This window comes from Passer domesticus, chromosome 5 (genome assembly GCF_036417665.1).
Source record: "Passer domesticus isolate bPasDom1 chromosome 5, bPasDom1.hap1, whole genome shotgun sequence".
NCBI lineage: Eukaryota > Metazoa > Chordata > Aves > Passeriformes > Passeridae > Passer > Passer domesticus.
The window spans coordinates 74,406,071-74,426,042 of NC_087478.1; the positions used below are offsets into that span (position 1 = coordinate 74,406,071).

At 41.2% G+C, this 19,972-nt stretch overlaps 1 protein-coding gene across 1 annotated transcript in view; it reads left to right on the forward strand.

Annotated features, from left to right (window-relative positions):
• LOC135300988 (potassium voltage-gated channel subfamily KQT member 1-like) overlaps positions 1-19,972 on the forward strand; it is a 413,931-nt gene that overhangs the window by 293,933 nt on the left and 100,026 nt on the right. The gene's annotated exons all lie outside the window — the stretch shown is intronic.

Genomic DNA, 19,972 nt, shown 5'->3' on the forward strand with positions numbered 1-19,972 from the left:
AGAGCAAGATTATTTCCAGGGAAAAGCTAAGGTTGTACTGCAATATTCTTAACAGGACCATGGCTTCATGTCTGTGATAATGATGGTCACCAGTTCACCACACTATTTGTCCTCAAGAGGAATGCATTTTTTTTACATGACTTCTATCATATATGAGTGGTAAGCCAGTGAATCTTTCAGAAGTATCCAGGGACCTGGTCTGTGCTATGGAAAGTCTTTTATTGCACATTTAGAATCAAGCAATCTTGTTAGTGGAATAACACATTTACCCAAGGCTTGACCCATTTCTACTGACAAGTTCTTATAAAAAGAAAAAAAATGAGTGAAAAGGAATTTTTCTCTCTGTATGTGTTTGAATGTCCACATGTAGCTCCATGGTATCAAGGCATCAACTCTCTCTTCTATGCTTTATTGTTGATGACTGGTTGAGAAAAGGAATGAGACAGTCTACGCTGACTTGATAGAGGAATTAAATTTTGTTGAAAATATTTAACTGTATTTTCCAAAGTCTTTACTGTGACCTCCAGATGGAGAGGAGAAACTACATAAATTAAATTAATCTGTAGTGTGAACAAGTTCTGCGGTGGTCAATTTAGTAATACCAACCCTGGCTTTGGCACTCTGGTTTTGTGAGACTTGGGCAATTAAATTTGGGTTTTGATGGCTTTCAAAGCTGTGAAGAGGTCAAAAAATTTAAACTTACTGCAGTTGTGATATGGTTGGGAATTTTCAGACAGTAAGAATGACTGTGCACTAAATACACCTGAATAATATAACTTTATTTTGCATTATAACAATTAGACACAAGTAAACTGCATTTAAAAATTTACATTTCTTGTGGCTGCTTCAGCCTCATCTTATCCATGCAGTATTTATTCCTTTCATTTTGTTGCCTTTTCATTTTTTTAAATCTGATAAAAAAAAAAGAAAAGTGACAAGTTGTGGTCTAGACATTGATGGGCAGAATCCAACGTCTTTTTATGAAAAGAAGTTAAAGACAAGATGACAAAGAAAGTGAGACTGGGGTCAGGTGAAGGGCCCCAGAAAAAAAAAAAAAAATCAGAATAGGCACCCTGGTCTGAAGGAAAAGAAGAAAGAATAGGCAAGGGTCTGGAGACAAGAGGAGCAAGAAATAAACGAGGGGGAGAAGATGGAAGCTTCTGGTAAAGGCAGAGGGGAAAAATAATAAGTGGATGTCTTTCTTTTTCTTTTCAGTTACCATCAGCATCTGTTACTGATAATTTCTGTGTTTTTGAAGAAGAGCTGGTATAGTGAGTGAGCCAGCCCACCAACATAGCCAGCAAAGGAAAAAGAAGAGAACAGGTTCGAAGAAAAGGAAATGCAGGGGGTTTATATCTGATGGTAAACACTTTCATCCTTCCCTGCTGCTTGAATAATGCATCCTAATTTGACATGACTATACTGGTCACCAAGTTCATGCTAGGGTTATATAATCACAATCTGATCGTTTTTCTTAAGTGCTGCTCAGCACAGAATCCTTTTATGTGGATAAAGGAAAGCAGCTATTCTTTTTCTTGTGATTTTTGGCTTGGGTTGATAGAAGTGTCAGCCAAGAATAAAAATACCTTTATAATCTTTAGCCTTTTTCCCTCCAACACTTGTGAGTTGTACTATTATTTCTCCATTGTCCTCCTATCAGCTGACAGAGAACCTGGTGTTTATGTCTCTGTTGGTTTAATAGTACATGGCTTTCGTTCAAGTTTATTGAAGAGTGCTCCAGAAGACGAGTGTGGTCTTCAGATTGTGCCTGGCCATATGTGAATGACTTTGGCTTTTTTATTTCTTCCCTCTCTACTCCGAGGCACGAAGCTGGAACTCAGCCCCATTTCATTGCTCCACCTCTGTGTCACGTGAATTCCATGACTGACATGATCTGGATTTTCTGGGGCTGTGCAAAATGCTTCAACTTCAGTGACTGCTTTTGTGACAAAGATAGGAGCACCACCTGCCACTTACCCTTCCTTTTCCAGCTCTGAAGCTGTCTCTGTGGGAAAAGCTACAAAGGGTTTTATTTTTGTGTAGAGTGACCCTCTCTCAATATTGTATTACTTTTCTCTATTTTTTTTAATATAATATGGCCACTGCTGTTTCAAGGAAAAACTCACTTCCTCAGAAACTCCTTGCCAGTGCTTCTTTCCTATAAATGAAGTAAGGAGCAGCCACCATGGTTCAAATTGCACTTGCAACCTCATCTCAGGATTTAAGTGTTCCTGGCTCTGCATTTGTTGTGAGGCTTGAAAAGTGAGTGATGCAGCAGCAAAGACCCTTGTCAGTGTCACCTTCTTTAGAAATGGAATTGCACTGGCAGGAGAGCTGAGTTCTTCTGGACTATAGTTAATTTAGGCACTCACTACTCTGTTGTTTCAAAAAAAACCCACCATTTTTCAGCTCCTAGAGGAGATGCTGTGTTTCATACACAGCATTTTGTGGTGAAATGCTGGTTGTGATTTGGGCGCTGCTCACAGGAATGATTAGACACCTGTCTGCATAAGTCCCTCCAAAGAGCAGAACAAGACTTACATGAATGTTACATAGGGGATTATCAGCTTTCAGAAGAATTACTCTTATCTGACTGTTGTTTTGTAAAAGAAATAGGTTTAAGTATTCACACAGCTGTAGAGCTGTTGATATAAAAATATAGGATCAGCTTTGTTTTGCTGGGTTTTACACAAACATTGTATTTAAATGTTTATTGCAGAGACAGCCATTGATTGTCACTGTGTGCTTGCTTTGTAGGGAGCTTTGGGATTTCAGATTTTGCAGCCAGCAGCAACACACTGAATAGGTTCTCCTTGTCTGACAGTAGTGTTACCCTCTGCACTCATTTCCTTTCCTGTAAAACAGGGAAAACAGGTGTCCTGCATGGAGGGTCCCTCTGCTTCTGCCTGGGGTGGGAATAAAACACCCTGTCCAAAAAGGGCAGGTTTGCACCTCTGCTGAGCAGGGGGTTTGTCACACCCTGCAAAGCCAGCACAGGCTGGACTTTGTGTGATGTACAACCTCGTGCAGCACCACACACAGAGCCCATCGTGTCCAGAAAAGTGCTTTGCTTCGTGGCCAGAGAGGGAAAAGGGTGAATCCTGGAAAACTGGGATAACAACACTCATAGAGAGTGTTTAGAGGGTGTCTTTTGCAGATAAACTCAAGAATGTTTGTGGGGCATTCCAACTCTAGGTCAATACATTATTAAAACAAAACAAAACACTCATCAGGAAATGAACAATTTTATATGTAATGCTGGCTTTGGATGCTATGCAGCAAATAAAGGCACTGAGCAATTTGTATAATAGGAATTGTAAATAGATTTCCCTGTGCTGAGCCCCACAGAACTTTTGCACTAAATCTGGCACTTCCAATCTTTTGAATGTCTGACTTTGTGTCCATAAGCTTTTCAGGATTTGTTTATAGTGTAATAGATGTTTAAAACTAATGATCCAGTGAAATTAGCCTGGTAGAGTAGAGAAAAAACAAGGTGGTTGGGATTAATGTGTTGTTTTTGAAAAATTTGGGACATATGGTAATTTATTTATAAATGCATACATTATAAGATGACCAAAATTTTTCAGCCTTCAATAAGAGTTAGAAGAAGAGAGTAGCCTAAAGACTCAAGTGAAAGTCTGGTTAAGTCTTTTACAATAACTTAGTTTCTAGCATCTAAAACGCCTGAGCCTTTATGATGCCTGTTTTCTTTTTAATGTGTGGTCTGGGACAAGACTGGAAGGGAAAGTCATGCTGTCTGTGAAGCTGAGAATGGCTACTTAGCATCCAAATATGTAATTAGGGAGCTTTTCATGCCTTTTTAATAAGTTGTAGTCATTAGTAAATTGCCAGTCTTATACCCCCAAATGATTCAGAGTCTTTAAACTTGACTGGACTGGCCCAATTCCATTTAGAGCAGATGCTTTTTTGTCTAATTTTATTCTTTGCCTTTTGTTAGGGGCTTCAGCTGCAAGGAGAAAAAAATGCCAGTTGCTAATAAAAGGCAGGACAGTGAAAACACAGCTCCTCTTCTCTGCCAAGAGCAGACACAGAGGTCTCCCTCCCCTGCCTTTCTCCCGAGTGGAGAGTGAGGGCTCTGATCCTGTGTCACCCACACACACTCCTGCCAGGAAAACAGGGATAAATCAGGGATCCTGCCTAAACACTTCTAAAATTGTGTTTGGTGTTTACCTACACAGACCCTGAGGAAAATGAATGCAAATTAACTAGAGGTATGAAAGTGGATTAAGATGCATTAAAGCTAAACTGCATGATCTCATAGAGATGCTGTTTCTCAAAATTACCAAGACTTTAATCTCATCAGGACTAATTGACCTCTAGTGTAAATCCAGGCAAACAAAATGAAAATGTGTTGGCTGTGAGTTAGAGTGCTTATAAATCAGTATGTTTAAGTTCATTTCTTAATTAAAAAACTAATTGATTAATTGCAGGGTTATTACAAACGGACTTTAAAATTAGGTTGGTCACATCACATTTGGCTGGCATTTTAGGTTTTAAACTGGGATATTTCTATGGAATAGTTCATTTAACCAGAAAGTCACTAGGTAGATGCCTACAACCTCTATGAATATGAAAACATTCCCAGTGTTTTAAAAACCCTCGGTAGAACCTTTTGAGCCCTTTGAGTTGATTTTGCTTTGGTTTGTGGCCTACAGTAAGGCTGAGGAATCAGTTTTTCCTTTACTGATTTCTGAAGCATATATTGCTGAAAATCCAGCAAGCTGTGCAGCTGTGTATGAGTTCACCCTTCAGGGACCCTTACAAGCAGATAAAATACTGCCCCAGCACAAAATCCCACCCTTACCTTAAGGTATCTGCAAGAAGTGATTCACTCATCTTTCTGTCTACTTTTTTTTTTCTTTTCTGTATTCATATATATGTTTGCACTGAGAAAGTTGACAGTACTTTAAATTAATGGACTACCAAGACCTTTAGTCATCCTCTCAGGATGTTCTGGATGGATGAACGGAAGTAATAATCTCACTGTACCATTTTTTAATTTATTCCAGCAATTTTTTTTCCCTGGCTCTTTCTGAAAGTGTAGATAAATCACAGGCTATTTTATTTGGGAAACGAGGGAAATAATTAGCTATGATTCTGAAGACAATTGTAAAAGCCATCTTAAAAAAAATGCTCTGAAACCACAAAAGTCTATGAATTTATAATAAAACGTAGGCCAAAGAAATGCCATGAAGACAGAGTTCCATGGGGCATATTTCAGCTAATAATGCACATAGGCATTTTTTGGTGTCAAAGACATGAATTATCACTGTATTCCTGTCCAGAGAGCCCAGCTGTGCTATCCAAGGGATGGGTATGATCTCATACATTATCTAGAGCTGCCAGAGATGTGGTTAAACTGGAGGCTGCCACACAGGCAGAATTGAGAAAATAAACTTTTCTGATGCTTGGAACTTGTGCCCAAAACACAGCTATCCTCTTAGGACCTGCAGGATCTTCTCCTTTTCCCTTCACAAAAGCTGTTTTTAAGGGACTTAACCTGACAACTCTGCGTATATCCAAAGAATATCTCTGTAGATTCTGGTTGTCAGAGGCAGATGGGCAGGTCCAAGTGATATGGATTAGCATGGTCCTTTATTTTAGGGAGGATTTTACCCAGAACCTGAGATGAGTGTCCCAGCAGTGGGTGTTACAAGTCCCAAAATACTCCTTCAGCCATTGCAATAATGCAGAAATCATTTGAACAGTTGGGATCCCTGGAGCTGTGTTGCTTTCTGCAGAAACCCCCATGGTTTTTCACGTGCTGTCTCTCTCCTGGCTCTGCCTGGAGCCACTCTGCACAGCCCTGCAGCCCCATCTGCGTTGCTGTGGTGAGCCTTCAGTGCACACACTTCCCATCAGGCAACCTTTTGTGGTCCTGCTGCAACCCTAAACCAGACAGCTGACATGAATCCCAACTGTCCAGCACAGCCTGAGGCCCTCCCAGTCGGGCAGATTAACTGCTATAGATTGCTCATTGTTTTTAATCTTCCACCCTGTCTACACCCCTTCCGGGCATGCAGCTTTCCACAAGGGCAAAGGAAAAAGAGAAGAATTAAAAATTTCCTTTCACGTTACTGGAGCCTAAATATTGTACAGTACCACTATTTCTACCCTTTCTAATGACCAGCAGTCACTGTTTCAGTTTGCAAGGTGTATGACCCATGGTTATTTCAGGAATGACCTACAGTAAGGCCCAAGCATTTGTCTTTGTTCTGCATCCAGCCCAGTTTCTGTCCCATTAAATAATTCAGGTGGCTATAGTGGTTTGACCCCCACTGAGTATATCTGAGAAGTTTTCTGAAGATACTCTCCCCAGTGTGCTGTCACTTGGGTAGCTGGATCATGCCTTTTTTTTTTTTTTTTTTTTTTTTTTGCTTTTTAACTCTCGTAGCATGAACTTTATTTTGCATTTAGATCCCCTTTGAAAACAATATCATGGTCACTGTCACTGATTTCTCTGTACAGACTCACTAGAGAGGGGCAGAGGCTCCTCCAACAAAGATGACACTTCAATGAAAGAAAATAGATTTGAATAGATATAAAACTATGATGACTTTCTTAGCTTATTGCTTGTCCTCTTTTGAAAGGGAAAAAAACTCAACAAAGTGCCAGAATCCTAAAATCACATGATAAGGAAATACTAACTTTTTTCTCTGTATCTCAAAGGATGATAAGGAGCAGCTCAGAAAGCCTCATAAAGAAAACAGTCTTCAAAAATCATATTAAACCTCCTTGAACCAGAGCAGGTAAATTGTGTGCTTATACAAAGATGACTTTGTATTTTCAGACCCCAGGAAAATGTGGACGCCATATGACAGAACAGGCATTACAAACACGAGATTGTTGGAGAGCCAACCTACAAAGCAGAGTTAAGGATGGTGCATAGAGCAGTAGTCTATAAATCCTGTACCCCTGACTGCTCTAGTTGTCTCATTTTGCTGGCACTGTGCTATTATTACACATTTAATGATAGCTGCTTGTAAGCTGCTTACCAATCATACCCACACACACCTGCTCAGACATTCCTGACAGCTCCCAATGTATTATTGACAGAAGCAAAATGGATCTTTTCCTGTTGGACACATGTTTTCCTCTTGGCTCTGATCTTCTGCAACAAAAGAAAGGGGCAGAAATGGTGTTTCAGCTAGAGCCAAGTGAAATGAAAATTAATTGAAGCTGGGGACACAAACTGCCATTTCCTAAAATCTGGAACCTTCCAATCAACATGAAAATTTTGTCTTCTAGTTGCTCTTTATGGCTCTTGCTTTGCCTTTGAAAGGGACAATTTGGGAAAACCTGGCATTTTCAAAGGAAGGTTTTGATGGGCTCAGGTGGGATCAGATCCCACAGACCACTTTTGCCTTGACTGACCTCTGTCTCTCTCTGTGTTCCAGCAGTTGCAAATGGGTTTAGTTCTTGTGACCCAGTGACATGCACTGGTCACAAAGTGAGTGCAGTAGTGGCTCTTAGCTACTGAAAACAAGATAAAATTTAGACATTGTTTTTCTCTCTCCTGAGCAGAAGGACCCCGCTTCCTTCCATAAAGATGTTAAGGAGGAAAGGTTAACAACTTCAGTCTTTCAAAAAATCAGACTTTTCCTTGCACTTCTTAGAAGCTGCAGGGCTGACTTTGGGCTCCTCATTCTGATTTTTAGGGGCTTTTTCCCCTAATGTTGATCAGTGAAATCTTTCAGTGAATCTTGAATTTCGGTGCATCTTTGGTGCCTTGTACTTCCTTTGAAATAAAAAATTATTAATATATACAGTTCATGCCTAACTTGCTGAATATTAAATCTTGGCCTCTCACACCTCTCCTCAGTGAGATTTCTCACCCTCAGAAGAGGGAATTGCAGCCCATCCATGCCAGTCTCAGTGCCTTTCCTTCAGCCTCCTTTGGATGTCATCTTGGCAACTATAAAATGAAAAGAAATGCATGGAAAGGTGGTTATTTTTATAACCCAACCTTAGAGGAGCTTGAGCAAAGCTGCTTTTCTGTCGTGTATTTGTCTGGCACACATTTGCCCATGAAATTCCTGTCCAGGCGTATGACAATAGAACTGTTACTGTGTGTGACAGTTTGGGCAATGTTGTTCTGTTGGCTTGTTTGTGTTGAGATGATTTCAAATACAATGGGCAACTGGGAGAGGGAGATGCAGTGATTGCACCCCTGGGCTGGAGAGCAGGGCTCTGCCACTTTGGCAGTTTACAGTAATTCAGTGGTGTTTGTGACGATAAGAAAGCAATTTGGTGAAAGTGAGGTAAAGCAGCCAATACAGAGCAAGATAAAACTGCAGTTAATTCAACCATCAGGAAACTGACCACTGAAAAATGTTCCTGATATGTCATTTTGAGTCAGTCCAGGTTGTGATTTTACTCAATCCACTCCTTGTTTAAGTTTCAGTGCTAAAAAGACCATTTGTCAGAGTGTCACTCAAACAAACTATGCCACAGATACAAAGCAACCACAGTACATTGCTGTGGTGGAGCAGGACACAGAGCCCCTTGCCAGCAAAGTTTTTCTTATACTGTTTGTATTTCATCAACCTTTCCAAAAGATAAAGACGTGATGTTGGTGGGAAACAAAATCCAGTAGTCCAATGGTGTTTATCAACTGCTTAGAGCCAGAATTGTATGAGAAGTCAAACTGAAAGTGAGTAAAGACAATAAACAGAATGATAGATGTACTGGCACCTATTTGCATGTTATTTCAAGTCGTTGACAGGCTGGGATATGGCCTGTGCATACACAAATGTGCTTTTGCCCTCATGTTTTTGCCAGGCATTCTCTCTGCAAGCAGCAGTGTAACTCTGGCACCTACATTCAACAACAAAAAGAGCAGCTCATGAGAATGCTGCACCAGAATCCTGCACACAGGCCTTCCTGCTTTCCCTAATCATCAGCAAAGAGGGAATATTGATTGAAAAATTTCCAGTAGATTTAATCATTAAGCAAATGGTCCTGTTTTAGACAAGACATTAAATAGCACTACAACAAACTCTGCTTTAAAAACACACCATCAGGACCAAGTTCTGAGGGGTTTTCCACTTTACAGGTAGTCACACTACCACCACTAAAACTGTAGCATAAATATTCACCACTGTGAAGTGTTTCAAAATATGATTCATAACTATCATGAAAAAAAGTGGTGGCTTTGGAAGACAAGGCAGTGTATCAAGCGTAACATGACAGAATCCCCTCTATTTCTGCACCAGCTAAAGACTGAACTGACAGAGAAATAACCCTCTGTTACTGCAATTGGATATTTGATGTTCTGAGAAGAGAGAAAAACCGTGTTATGATGTCAGGTAATTTCTCAGCAGAGAAGAGGAGGACAGCTAAAATCTGGGCTTAAATCTGTCAAGTTTCTGGAATTTAAATCAAGTAACTCTGGAGCTATTACAGGTAATATGGTTATTACTAGAAAGGCTCCTTAAACTAAGACCAAAAGTGGAATTTTCCCATTGCTTCATAAGCACACTCAGATCATGAGGTTCCTGCCAGTTTGTATCCTCCTTGCTCAGGGGGAGAAGCTGCTCTGATGATAAATGGAGAAGGCTTCTTTTTCCTTCTTTTAAGGATGCACACCGTCTTACACAAACTGCTGCAGAGCTCTCAGCCATGGGCTTTTCATTTAAATTTCCCCTTTTTCATGTCCTTCTAGTTTTGCATCAGTGACTGCATCAAGGAGGGTATCAGGGATGGGTTGGTTTGGGGGTTGTTTTTTCAAAGCACAGAATGGAAACCAACTGACAAAACCATCTCAAAGATGGATGCTGTTTGAAATGTGAAATCAACCCAGCAGATTCCTAATAAAGAGACCAATCTAGGATGATCTGAGTCAGAGCTGCTGAAGGAATTCAAAACCACTAGCCAAGATTCCTTCCAAAATCCCAGCTCTGGCATCAGCCACACAGCAGAAAGTGTGTTGTTATGGTGATATTCATTTTGCTTAATTTTTGATGCCTAAACATCCAGGAGAAATCTCTCTTGCAGCATCATGACACAGATTGGGAGCTAGACAGAATGAAATGCTTGGTGGGAATTCTGTGGGAGCCATGGAAGTGCCCTGAGCACACTGCTTACATGAGGCAGGTGGCTTCAATACTTACTTTGGGTTAGAAACCTCTCTTCACATGACATTTTCAGAGCTGAATCCTCCCCCTTGAGGTGCAACTGAGCTGCTATTGCAGTCATTGACAGCTGGAGATGTCTGTGAAGTTTAGGGCAAGTCTACACTGAAATCTTTTAATGGTAGATTAATATTCTTTAGAGACATGACAGCATTTACCCTGGCAAGAGTCCTAATGTAAACAAAAATTGCCTGGCATAAAAAGTGGGGGTTTGTCATTGCTTTTTTTCTGTTTTACTCAGGAAATGGGTGTAGGTTGTTTGGACACCCCTTCCAACTAAATAAATGTCTCTTCAGGGCTGGAGAATGGCACCATGACTGGTGTGGTGGGAAACCCAGGAGCAAGCTCAGAGCAGGGGCTTTGGCAAAATTGCAAAGGCAGGCTTCACCTGATACATACAAAATGGCATAAAAATGTCACCACCCTCACTCACAAGCACAAACAAACACCCAAAATCATTTCAGCCTGCACCCACGAGTTTGAAATGTGGATGTGGCCAATCTGCACTAGTGCACATTTCAGAGACTAAGTCTTGGTTTTGGTCTCAGTATTCCCTTCTCCCTTCTGTGCACAAAGGTGCTTCACTTTACAGAAGGGCTGCAGTGACTCGGTTGTTGTTGTTTACTAAATGTTTGCAAGATTAAATACAATGCATGAGAAAGACCTGAAACAGGCATGGCTTGGGTCTGCTAGCTGGGTTTTTCTGTGTTCTTCTGTGAAGAACCCTTTGATATCAGAAATAGCTTATTATTAATGACTATTTTACGTTATTTTATTTTATTGTATTTTATTTTATTGTTTTGTATTGTACTGTATAAAATGGTTCTAGAGTAATGTGGAAAGCACAACCCCTCCGTGTTCTCTGCTTCTCCTTAGCGCTGACACATCAAAGCAGCAGCCACAGGGAGACATCTGTCACTAGTTAATGTCATGGTTGTGGAGGTAGAACCTCCTCTTCTGTTTGGGCCAATGTGGGCAGCCCTTTGATGGATGTGTTCAGCCTTCATCCAGTTTGATCACCCCGTGCAGCCCCTTGTTCAGATCTGCGTGTGAACAAGAATGTCCTGACCTGAGATCCTTTTTAATACAGCAGGGATCCGTGATAGAAACCATCAAAGGAAACCTTTGATCTTTTGACTATCTCTTAGTCATCTGCTGCACAATGCAAATAATAATGAAAACAAAGCTGAGGAGCAGAGCAGCTACATTAAAGAATCAGGCTTGTTGCCGGCAACGAAGCTAATCACTGAGGTTTTATCCTAGCCTCGGACTCAAAGAGAAAGAGGGGGGAGGGAAGAGAAAAAAGAGGAGGGAAAAAAAAAAGCTGTGCTCAGCAGTGAAACTCTTTACTAAACTGAAATATTCCAGGAACACTGGTTATGTCAGAGGAGTTAATGAGAGACACAAACATTACAGTAGAATTTAATAAATAATCCTTATCCAGTCTTCTTTTCTTGGTCTAACTTGCACAGAAATATGTATCAATGTACATCATAACAGAAGTATCACTCAGTTAATCAAACTAAATGAGTAATACTGAAGTCTTCACCGCCTTTGCTCTTTTTTGCCTTCCCCGTCCTCCCCCCTCCATTGACTCCACCCAACGGATCCTGGGGATGGAAAGCATCTTGACTCATAAAGATAATATATCATTTAGAAAAACAGTATCTCAAAAATGTGAATCTCCTTGATGTAATCTCATTTGGTTTTGTAGCATTTTCTGAGACGCCCTGAAACCTCAGACAAATGTGTGTGAGAGTTGGGGCCTGAAGAAATTTGTGTGTGTCCCCACACACACGTGTGTGGCTTTTTCCTGCTTGTGATTTTGGGAACATACTGAGGGATTCTTTCAAGCTCTAATGCCAGGCATGTCTGTTTATAGACTTTATTTCTCTTATTTTCTTCTTGCACATAATTATTTAAGTGAAAATTTGATCTGAAAAAAATGCCTTGGTGTTTTAAATCATTTATTAAATGAACAGAAACAGACAGAAACACCAGCAGTTTTCCCCTTCTGTGTGTGTTATTGGTGTCTCTGAGCTCTGCTCAAGATGTCAAACTCTCTCAGAGGCTGAAAATGTTCTACAATTTCTGCATCTCATCTGCAGGGCCAAAATGGGTCACTCTTCTGCCCAGGTGACTGAACTGGCCCAGTGGGCCAAAGAAATAAGTTACAGCTGTCAGGCAAAAATATCTCCATCACTTCTGTGATGATTAACTCAGATATTTGATCCCTTGTAAGAAAGGAGATCGTGGGTAAAGAGGCCAGATTAATTCAGAATATCGACTTCAGTGGGCAGATATTATGAGTTAAAGTCACAACCTTCATTTCAGGCATTCTGAGCCAGAGAGTTCCAAGGATAAACTGTGATCTGGGGCCACAACCACATTTAAGGTTGACATAAAGAAACTTTCAAAGGAGGCCAAAGTTAGAGTGGAGCCCACAGGTTTGCATCAGGGAAAGAAACCAATTTTTGGGAGGTAAAATTGCTGCAGGTCATAGCAAAAAGTGAAAACTTATGAACAGAAATTTAATAACAATATCTCTAAGAGTAGAGATATCAAATGATGCAGCAGGTTAGGCCAGGAGAAGAACAGCAGCAAACAGCCTCCAATAAATAGGAAAACAAGCTGGCCAAAAAGCTTGCCTGGATTTTTCAGAAGTTTCTCTCTCCATCTTAACAAACCAAACATCCTCCACAAAAACTCTACTCCACAGGAAAACGTGTTATCCCCCCTGATCTGAACTGACAGGTGTTGCCTGGTTTCTGTACAGAAACTCCTATGCCAGGGTGTGAGCCCAGGGAGTTGTTTCCTCACTGGAGTTTCCCATCAGACAGCAGTGGTTCCCAAACTGACCTCCCAGAAGGACTCCTGGGCTCTGAGCAAATGTGAACACCCTTCAGCCAGAGGGAGGACCTCTGGAGAACAGGAGCTGGGGAGGAGAAGGAAGATGTAGGAGAAAAAAAACTGTTAAAAATATCCAGGGCTCTGTTATGCTCAGGAAGTGGAGCATCAGAGAGAAAGGCAAACAGAGCTCTTAGAAAAAGGAGCTCTAAATGTTGGATTTATCAGACCTTTCCTGACCCTCTGAAGAAGACAAGGGAGGGACATTACCTATGATTTTCTGCTAAGATATTCAGCATAGCACAAATGACAGGCATGTGGACACTCAGAAGAGCTCTTTGGCCACTGTTGCTCCACATTAGCATCAAAACACACCAGCCCTTTCACCTGCTGGTTTTTTCCAGCCTAGTCCTGGGGCAGGGTTGGACACTACTATGAAAAAATAGCCTTGGTAGATGCAATTTCTGAAAGGAGGGTTCTTAAATTATTGTTTCCTTTCTTGGAGAGTACGAGGGAGACTTTAGGTGACACAGAAATAACTCTTGGATTTGCTGGATTTGTTGATGCAACTGTGTTAGAAGGGACAGAGCAAGTTTACTTTAGAGCTGGATGGACCTGGGCAGATACTCAAAGTGGAGGTGCTTTGAATTTTTAGGACGGCACTTCTACAAAAGCCAGAGCAGTCCAGAGGGGTTGACAACACCATCATTTTTCTTGTAATATGGAAAATTATTAAACTGTAGCTGAATGGGAGACCTTCAAAAGACTTATTGTTGTACCAGTGCTGAACCCTCAGACTGTATCCAGTGGGCTTTAGGTTGGTTTTATTTTCATATAGGATTGCCTTCCTGATTTTGTTTTCCTGTCTTTTTTTAGCACTGGAGTTTTTCAGTCGTTATTGGCAAGGGAGTGGAAATTTTATTTAAATATGTCATTGGTGGTATTTGAAAGGAAAAAATAAAGATATTTTAGAAGTCCGGCTTAAATAACAAAGGATTTTCCTTTTTTTTTATTAACATCCATGAGCTTTTTGTTGTTCCTTTCTTTCTGCAGTTAGACTAAGACATTTTTTTGTGTGTGTTTACTCTTGCTAGCTTTTGTGCCACTTTAATTTCTGTGTGTATTTTTAGCAAACCACCATCTGCACAATTAATGGAAAATCCCATTTTACAGAGGTTTTTAAAGTTATTGTTTCAATTGTGCTACAACACAAAGATAGCCCCTGTCCCAGAGAGATTTCCAGTGAGACTTAAACAAAATGCAGCTTCTAACTAAACAGACTCTGAATCCTTCACAAAAATAAAACATTGCCAGTCAGGAATAATATATTGAACTCTTTAATATGAAAAATTGCAACTCTTCAACTGACCACATATCCTGCAGGAGTAATTATGTCATTTCAGAAGAAAATAAAACAGCCATGTTTTGTCAAATATAAGGCATTTCACACACTATCAATTTTACAGATATAAATACCTAGGGGCATACACAAACCCTGTGATCACCAATGGCAAATTGCCAAGTGAGGACAGATTCATTAAACATTAGAAATATCAGGCACCCACCCAAACCCATAAATTAAAATTTTAAGCCTTGAATGTTATGCCACTGCATACAAGTTAAATATGTTTGGAGACATTTTTATGCGGCCTAATTAGAACTGGATGGAAATCCCAGTTAAAGTATGATGTAGCTCTTCCTCAGTGTAGTTTTCTTGGCTAAATCCAGCCTTAAAAGAGTCATATTCCTTTCTGCAACTTGCTGCAGAAGAGAAGCTGGTGGTAAATGGGGTCCAGAGGACATTGGGAAACTGCTGGGGCTGGATGGTTAAACCAGCCTGGTTTGTTTAGGTGGGACTGCCAGTAAACCTTTGTGATCTGCAGGCAGAAAGAGTGAATCCTTAATTAATATTCTCAACAGCAGTGAGTAAACTGCTTTGAAACCAGCTGCTGTCACGAGATGAAACTGTCAGCAGGCTTCTGCAGCTCCTGTTTGGGCAGCCAAACCCTCTGATTCCAGTTTTTAAGAGCAACGTGCATCTCAGCCACCAGATACAATTAAAGCTGGAGTTTAAACAGCACAGCAAGCCCGAGCCTCGTGTCCTCATCTTGTCGCCCATAGCAGTGGCCAGGGCAGACCTTTGTGCACTGGACAAGGCAAAGAGAACAGCCTGAGACAGGAGCTGCTGAATTTGCCATCCGAGCAAAGATTGTGCACTTTGGTCTGTCATGGTGGGGACACGGGAGCTGAAGATGAAAAGGGGCTCTTGCTGTGTTGCAGAGGGAGATATTTTGTTTCCCCTCAGCTGAGCTCATATTTGGCGTTCCCCCCAGCTCTAGATTTCTTACTCATCCTCAGCTGGCACTTTGCTGGGTACCACTGCACAAGGAGCTTGCAGAGGGTGGCTCTCAGTTGCTGTCTTTTTCTCCCTTTAGTAGGGAAATTGGTGTAACTGTCAAAGATTCCCTATTCTTGTATCAAATAATTCCTTAGCTTTAAAACTACAGAAATATATACATTTTTTCCTTCTGTTTTTCATAAAATTTGGTCCAAATGTTACCTTCTGGCCAAATTATCTCAGTATACTAAACTTCAGTCATTTAAAAAAAATTATCTCTATAATTTTGAAATGTTAAGATTGAAATATTTAGAAGTAGAAGGCAGAACATTCTTCATAATATTTCATTCCACAAGAAGGCTTCCTCTTTTTTATAGCTGGGAGGTAACCACGCAGTTATGCAAACCAGAGCACAGGCAGTGATGGGGATAAAGGCAGACCAAACAGATCTGTCATGCTTCAGTTGTGGAGAGCTGATTCCCTGCTCCCCAAATCCCAGAAATTCCCAGAGGAAGGTTCCTAGTCGAGACCAGAGCTGAATTTAGTGCCAGTACAGGTGGGAAGCTGGACAAGAGCATGACCAAAAATGTCCCCTGGCAGGTTTTGCACCAGTGCTGGGACTAAACCCAGGGGCCTCCCTCAGCTTTTTTTCCCTTTTCCTGGTCAACTTGAACTTAACAGAGCAACTGTTAGGTAGCAATAATTTTTTAGATGTTACAAATGGTCTGAGCAATCCAGTGATGAGTGAAGTGCTCTTTTGGTCACGTCACAAGAAGGGAATGACAGTTATAAATTAATGAAATTGCAGCAATTATGGTTTTTATCCTGATTCCCTTTTCAGAGGTATGATGAAAGGCTCTGGAGGTAGAGGACACGGGATGAATAATTGATTGTAAAGCATATTCAGAAGTAGGAAACAGCAACAAAAAATCTCCACTGACTGTGGCAAAGATCCTGCAGGGAATGCTGATTGTGGATCATTTCTGTGAAGGACTGGATATTAGTGTCTTTCATGACAAATTAAGGTTGGGTTACTTGGCATTAGCTCTGTTTGAAGTTCAAACAAAAGATAAAGGTCCCTTCAAAAATAATACAAGAATTTTTTTTCATGTTTTGTTTTGGGTTTTTTATCAAATTAATAATGCTCATGTACTCCCCATTTGTCCTGCAGCGAAGATTCATGAGTGTGTTTATGCGTAAATGAGAGATATAGGCTCTCTGAATTTATCACAAAAATTAAAACAGGAAAGCAGATGGGAGTCTTTTATTCCATCTGCATTTCACTTCATCAGCTCCTCTTATCAGAAATGCTGCTTAGGGAATCAGTGGTTCTTGTTTGTCCTTTGCAAAGCAGAGACACACAAGGTTTTTTGTAAATGTCCTGCTGTCTCACACAGGCAATATCTGTCTATAAGGGAGAGAAGTGAAAGAAAGTAAGGTTACCTGAAAACATTTAGGTTTAATAGAAAAGATTTGCTTCATTATAAGTCTGGAGCATTAATTTTCCTCATTGAGCTATTGTAAAGGAAAAAATATTAGTAAGTCAGGGAGGCAGGGAAAGAGGAAGGAAGGAAGGAAGGAAGGAAGGAAGGAAGGAAGGAAGGAAGGAAGGAAGGAAGGAAGGAAGGAAGGAAGGAAGGAAGGAAGGAAGGAAGGAAGGAAGGAAGGAAGGAAGGAAGGAAGGAAGGAAGGAAGGAAGGAAGGAAGGAAGGAAGGAAGGAAGGAAGGAAGGAAGGAAGGAAGGAAGGAAGGAAGGAAGGAAGGAAGGAAGGAAGGAAGGAAGGAAGGAAGGAAGGAAGGAAGGAAGGAAGGAAGGAAGGAAGGAAGGAAGGAAGGAAGGAAGGAAGGAAGGAAGGAAGGAAGGAAGGAAGGAAGGAAGGAAGGAAGGAAGGAAGGAAGGAAGGAAGGAAGGAAGGAAGGAAGGAAGGAAGGAAGGAAGGAAGGAAGGAAGGAAGGAAGGAAGGAAGGAAGGAAGGAAGGAAGGAAGGAAGGAAGGAAGGAAGGAAGGAAGGAAGGAAGGAAGGGAGGGAGGGAGGGAGGGAGGGAGGGAGGGAGGGAGGGAGGGACTGGACACTGTCACAGCAGATTTGTGGAGTTAATTTACCTATTTTTCAGGCATGTATTTTAATAAGATGTAATGAGCTGCTGAAAAGAGGACTGCTGCTTTGTTTTTTCAGCTGATGGCAGTAAGGTGAAAACAAGAGACTTTTTAGAATGACATTAACTTGCACTTTAAAAGTTAATAGTGCTCCTATGAATCTGTGTTGGCAGCACCTGGAAGAAGCAGGTGGAAATTCCACTGAGATAAATGGTAAACCAAGGGAAGAACAAAATAATAAAGTCTTATTTTCAAGATCTGGATACAGCATCAGTCCTTCTGGCAAAATGTTTTTCAAAAGCAGTAGAAGTTCTGTCTGCAAGGAAAGGTAAAAAAAATACTTTGAGAAAAGTTTGGGACTAGTAAAATCTTCCTCTTTATTTCTCCTAGCATTCATAAATCTTTAAATCAGGGGTCAGGTGATGTAGTTTCCTACAGTACTCCAGTTTGAAGTACTGGAGGAAGCAAGAGGAGAATATAGGGTATGATCAAAGCTTTTAGAGAAATGGCCTACAAAGAAAAGTGACTCATCTCTGGTAATTTAGTCTGAAAAAGGAAGACTGAAGGAGGAGCATGATCCCACAAGTACATAAAAGACAGTTAAAGGGAGGGAAGGGATGCCCCATGCTCCATTTGCATGGTAGATAAGATAAACGGGAGCCAGAAATATGCAGCTAAAAGTACCCTTCACTTTCTAAAGGCAGAGAAAAATGAAACCTGAATTAGATTACCTGGTGAGCTGTAGAGACCTTTAAGGATAGGCTTGGAAAGCATGTACCAGGAAGGACAGGGATGCAGGAGACCTGCCTTGGGCAAAGGATCATCAGCTGGGTGACCTGCCACGGGTTATGCTCTCTGATTCCCAGCCCGCTGCAACCAGCCTGGAGGGGATGTGACACAGCAAAGAACCCTCCAGCCATCTGGTAGAGATGTACCTGACAGGAGGAGGTGTGTCACCAGGCAGGCTCTGGCTTCTCTGAGCTGGTAGGAACTGGACAAGAGTCAACCTAAAATGCAAAAAAAGAGGCTGAAAGTAGAAAAATTCAGCTGACTGTCTGTAGGGTGAGGTGCCAGATCTAGATGTTGGGCAAAGCTTTGCTCTGTCTCTTTCAGACTGCCTTATCTTTATCTTTCAGTTTGCTCTCCCTGCCTCTTTTATCCCTTAGGATAAATTAATTTTGACTGTTTTTGTGAACAAATAAAGATCAGTGTCTTGCGGTTTTCGTAACGAATCGCTTTGTGGTATGCCTTTGTCTGCGCATCACAAATTCCAGTAGATAAGAAAACTGAATAAATATTCCATGTAAAACAAAATACCACAGAAAAGAGCTAATTAGCTGGATTGATATAAGTTGTTCTGTGACCTGTGAAAGTATGTTAGTCATAATGCTGTTCTTTATAAACACCACGCAAACTCATTCAGACATGCTGGCAAGCTAGGAAAGAGCAATGTGAACAGCAAAGAGCACTCAAGGCATTACTAAAAGAAATTATCAAAAGAAAAGTCAGAAGAAAGGTTTTTGTCTTGAAGCAGTCCCTGTCTAACTGGGCTCTCCCAAAAGCTGCTGACAGCACTATAACCAGGGTGGGTGAGAGTTATGAAACTGGAGTGGTGTGACTTGCTCTGCAGAGGGTGGAGTAAGAATGAGGGCAAGGCTTGAGGTGTAGTTTTCAAATGGTGCACTTGAGGTCATGGACTGACTGGCTCCAGTCAGATTATTGCCCTTCTGTCTGCAGACAAGCCTCTTAATGGTACACCCTGCCTTTAGAAAGCGCACAGAGCAAAAACAGGGCATCCACAGCATGATGGAGAAGATTCGGCCACCCCCCTTACCAGAGAGAACTCAGCAGTTTGGTCTCAGAATGTAATTCCTGACTGAAGTCATAAAAGTTAGGACTTTTCTGGAAGTGAAAGGGGAAGAGTGGTAATGTGTTTCCAGAGCAGAGAAGAGGGGTGTTTAAAGGTTCCCTGAAGAACATCTCTGTGCGTGCCTGCCCATTTGTATATTTTCCCCTTCATTTAGCAACCAGCAAAGTCAGGCTGTGCGCAACATTTCCATCCTGGAAACCTCCTTTTAGGGCCAGGCAATCTGCCCTCCTGGAGCTCCTTCTTTCCTTCTCCTGGGAAGGGAGCCCTCGAGGCAGAGCAGTGGGCAGGGACAAACTGCATTCCCGTGGAAGGCGTGGTGGCTTTGCCTCTCTGTGGCACCCACTGTCACCAGCGTCTCCTGGCAAAATGTTCCTTAGAGAAAGTCCCAAATTTGAAAGGAAGCAAAATAAGCCCTCATCTTTACTATCTCAAACAACAAGATCCCAGTAATGAGAATGCTCCTGTGTATTTTTCACAAAAGTGTATCTCTGGCTCTGGCAGAGTTGGACTCACTTTCTGCTCTACAGTTTGATAGATTCCATAAGTGCAGTGGGCTAATTGCAACCACAAGACTCCTCCAGCCTTCCCCACTGCTGCATGATATCCCCAACTTCTCATTTCTATAAAAACCATTATTTTACTGCGCTTTTTAAAGTAGTTTAAGT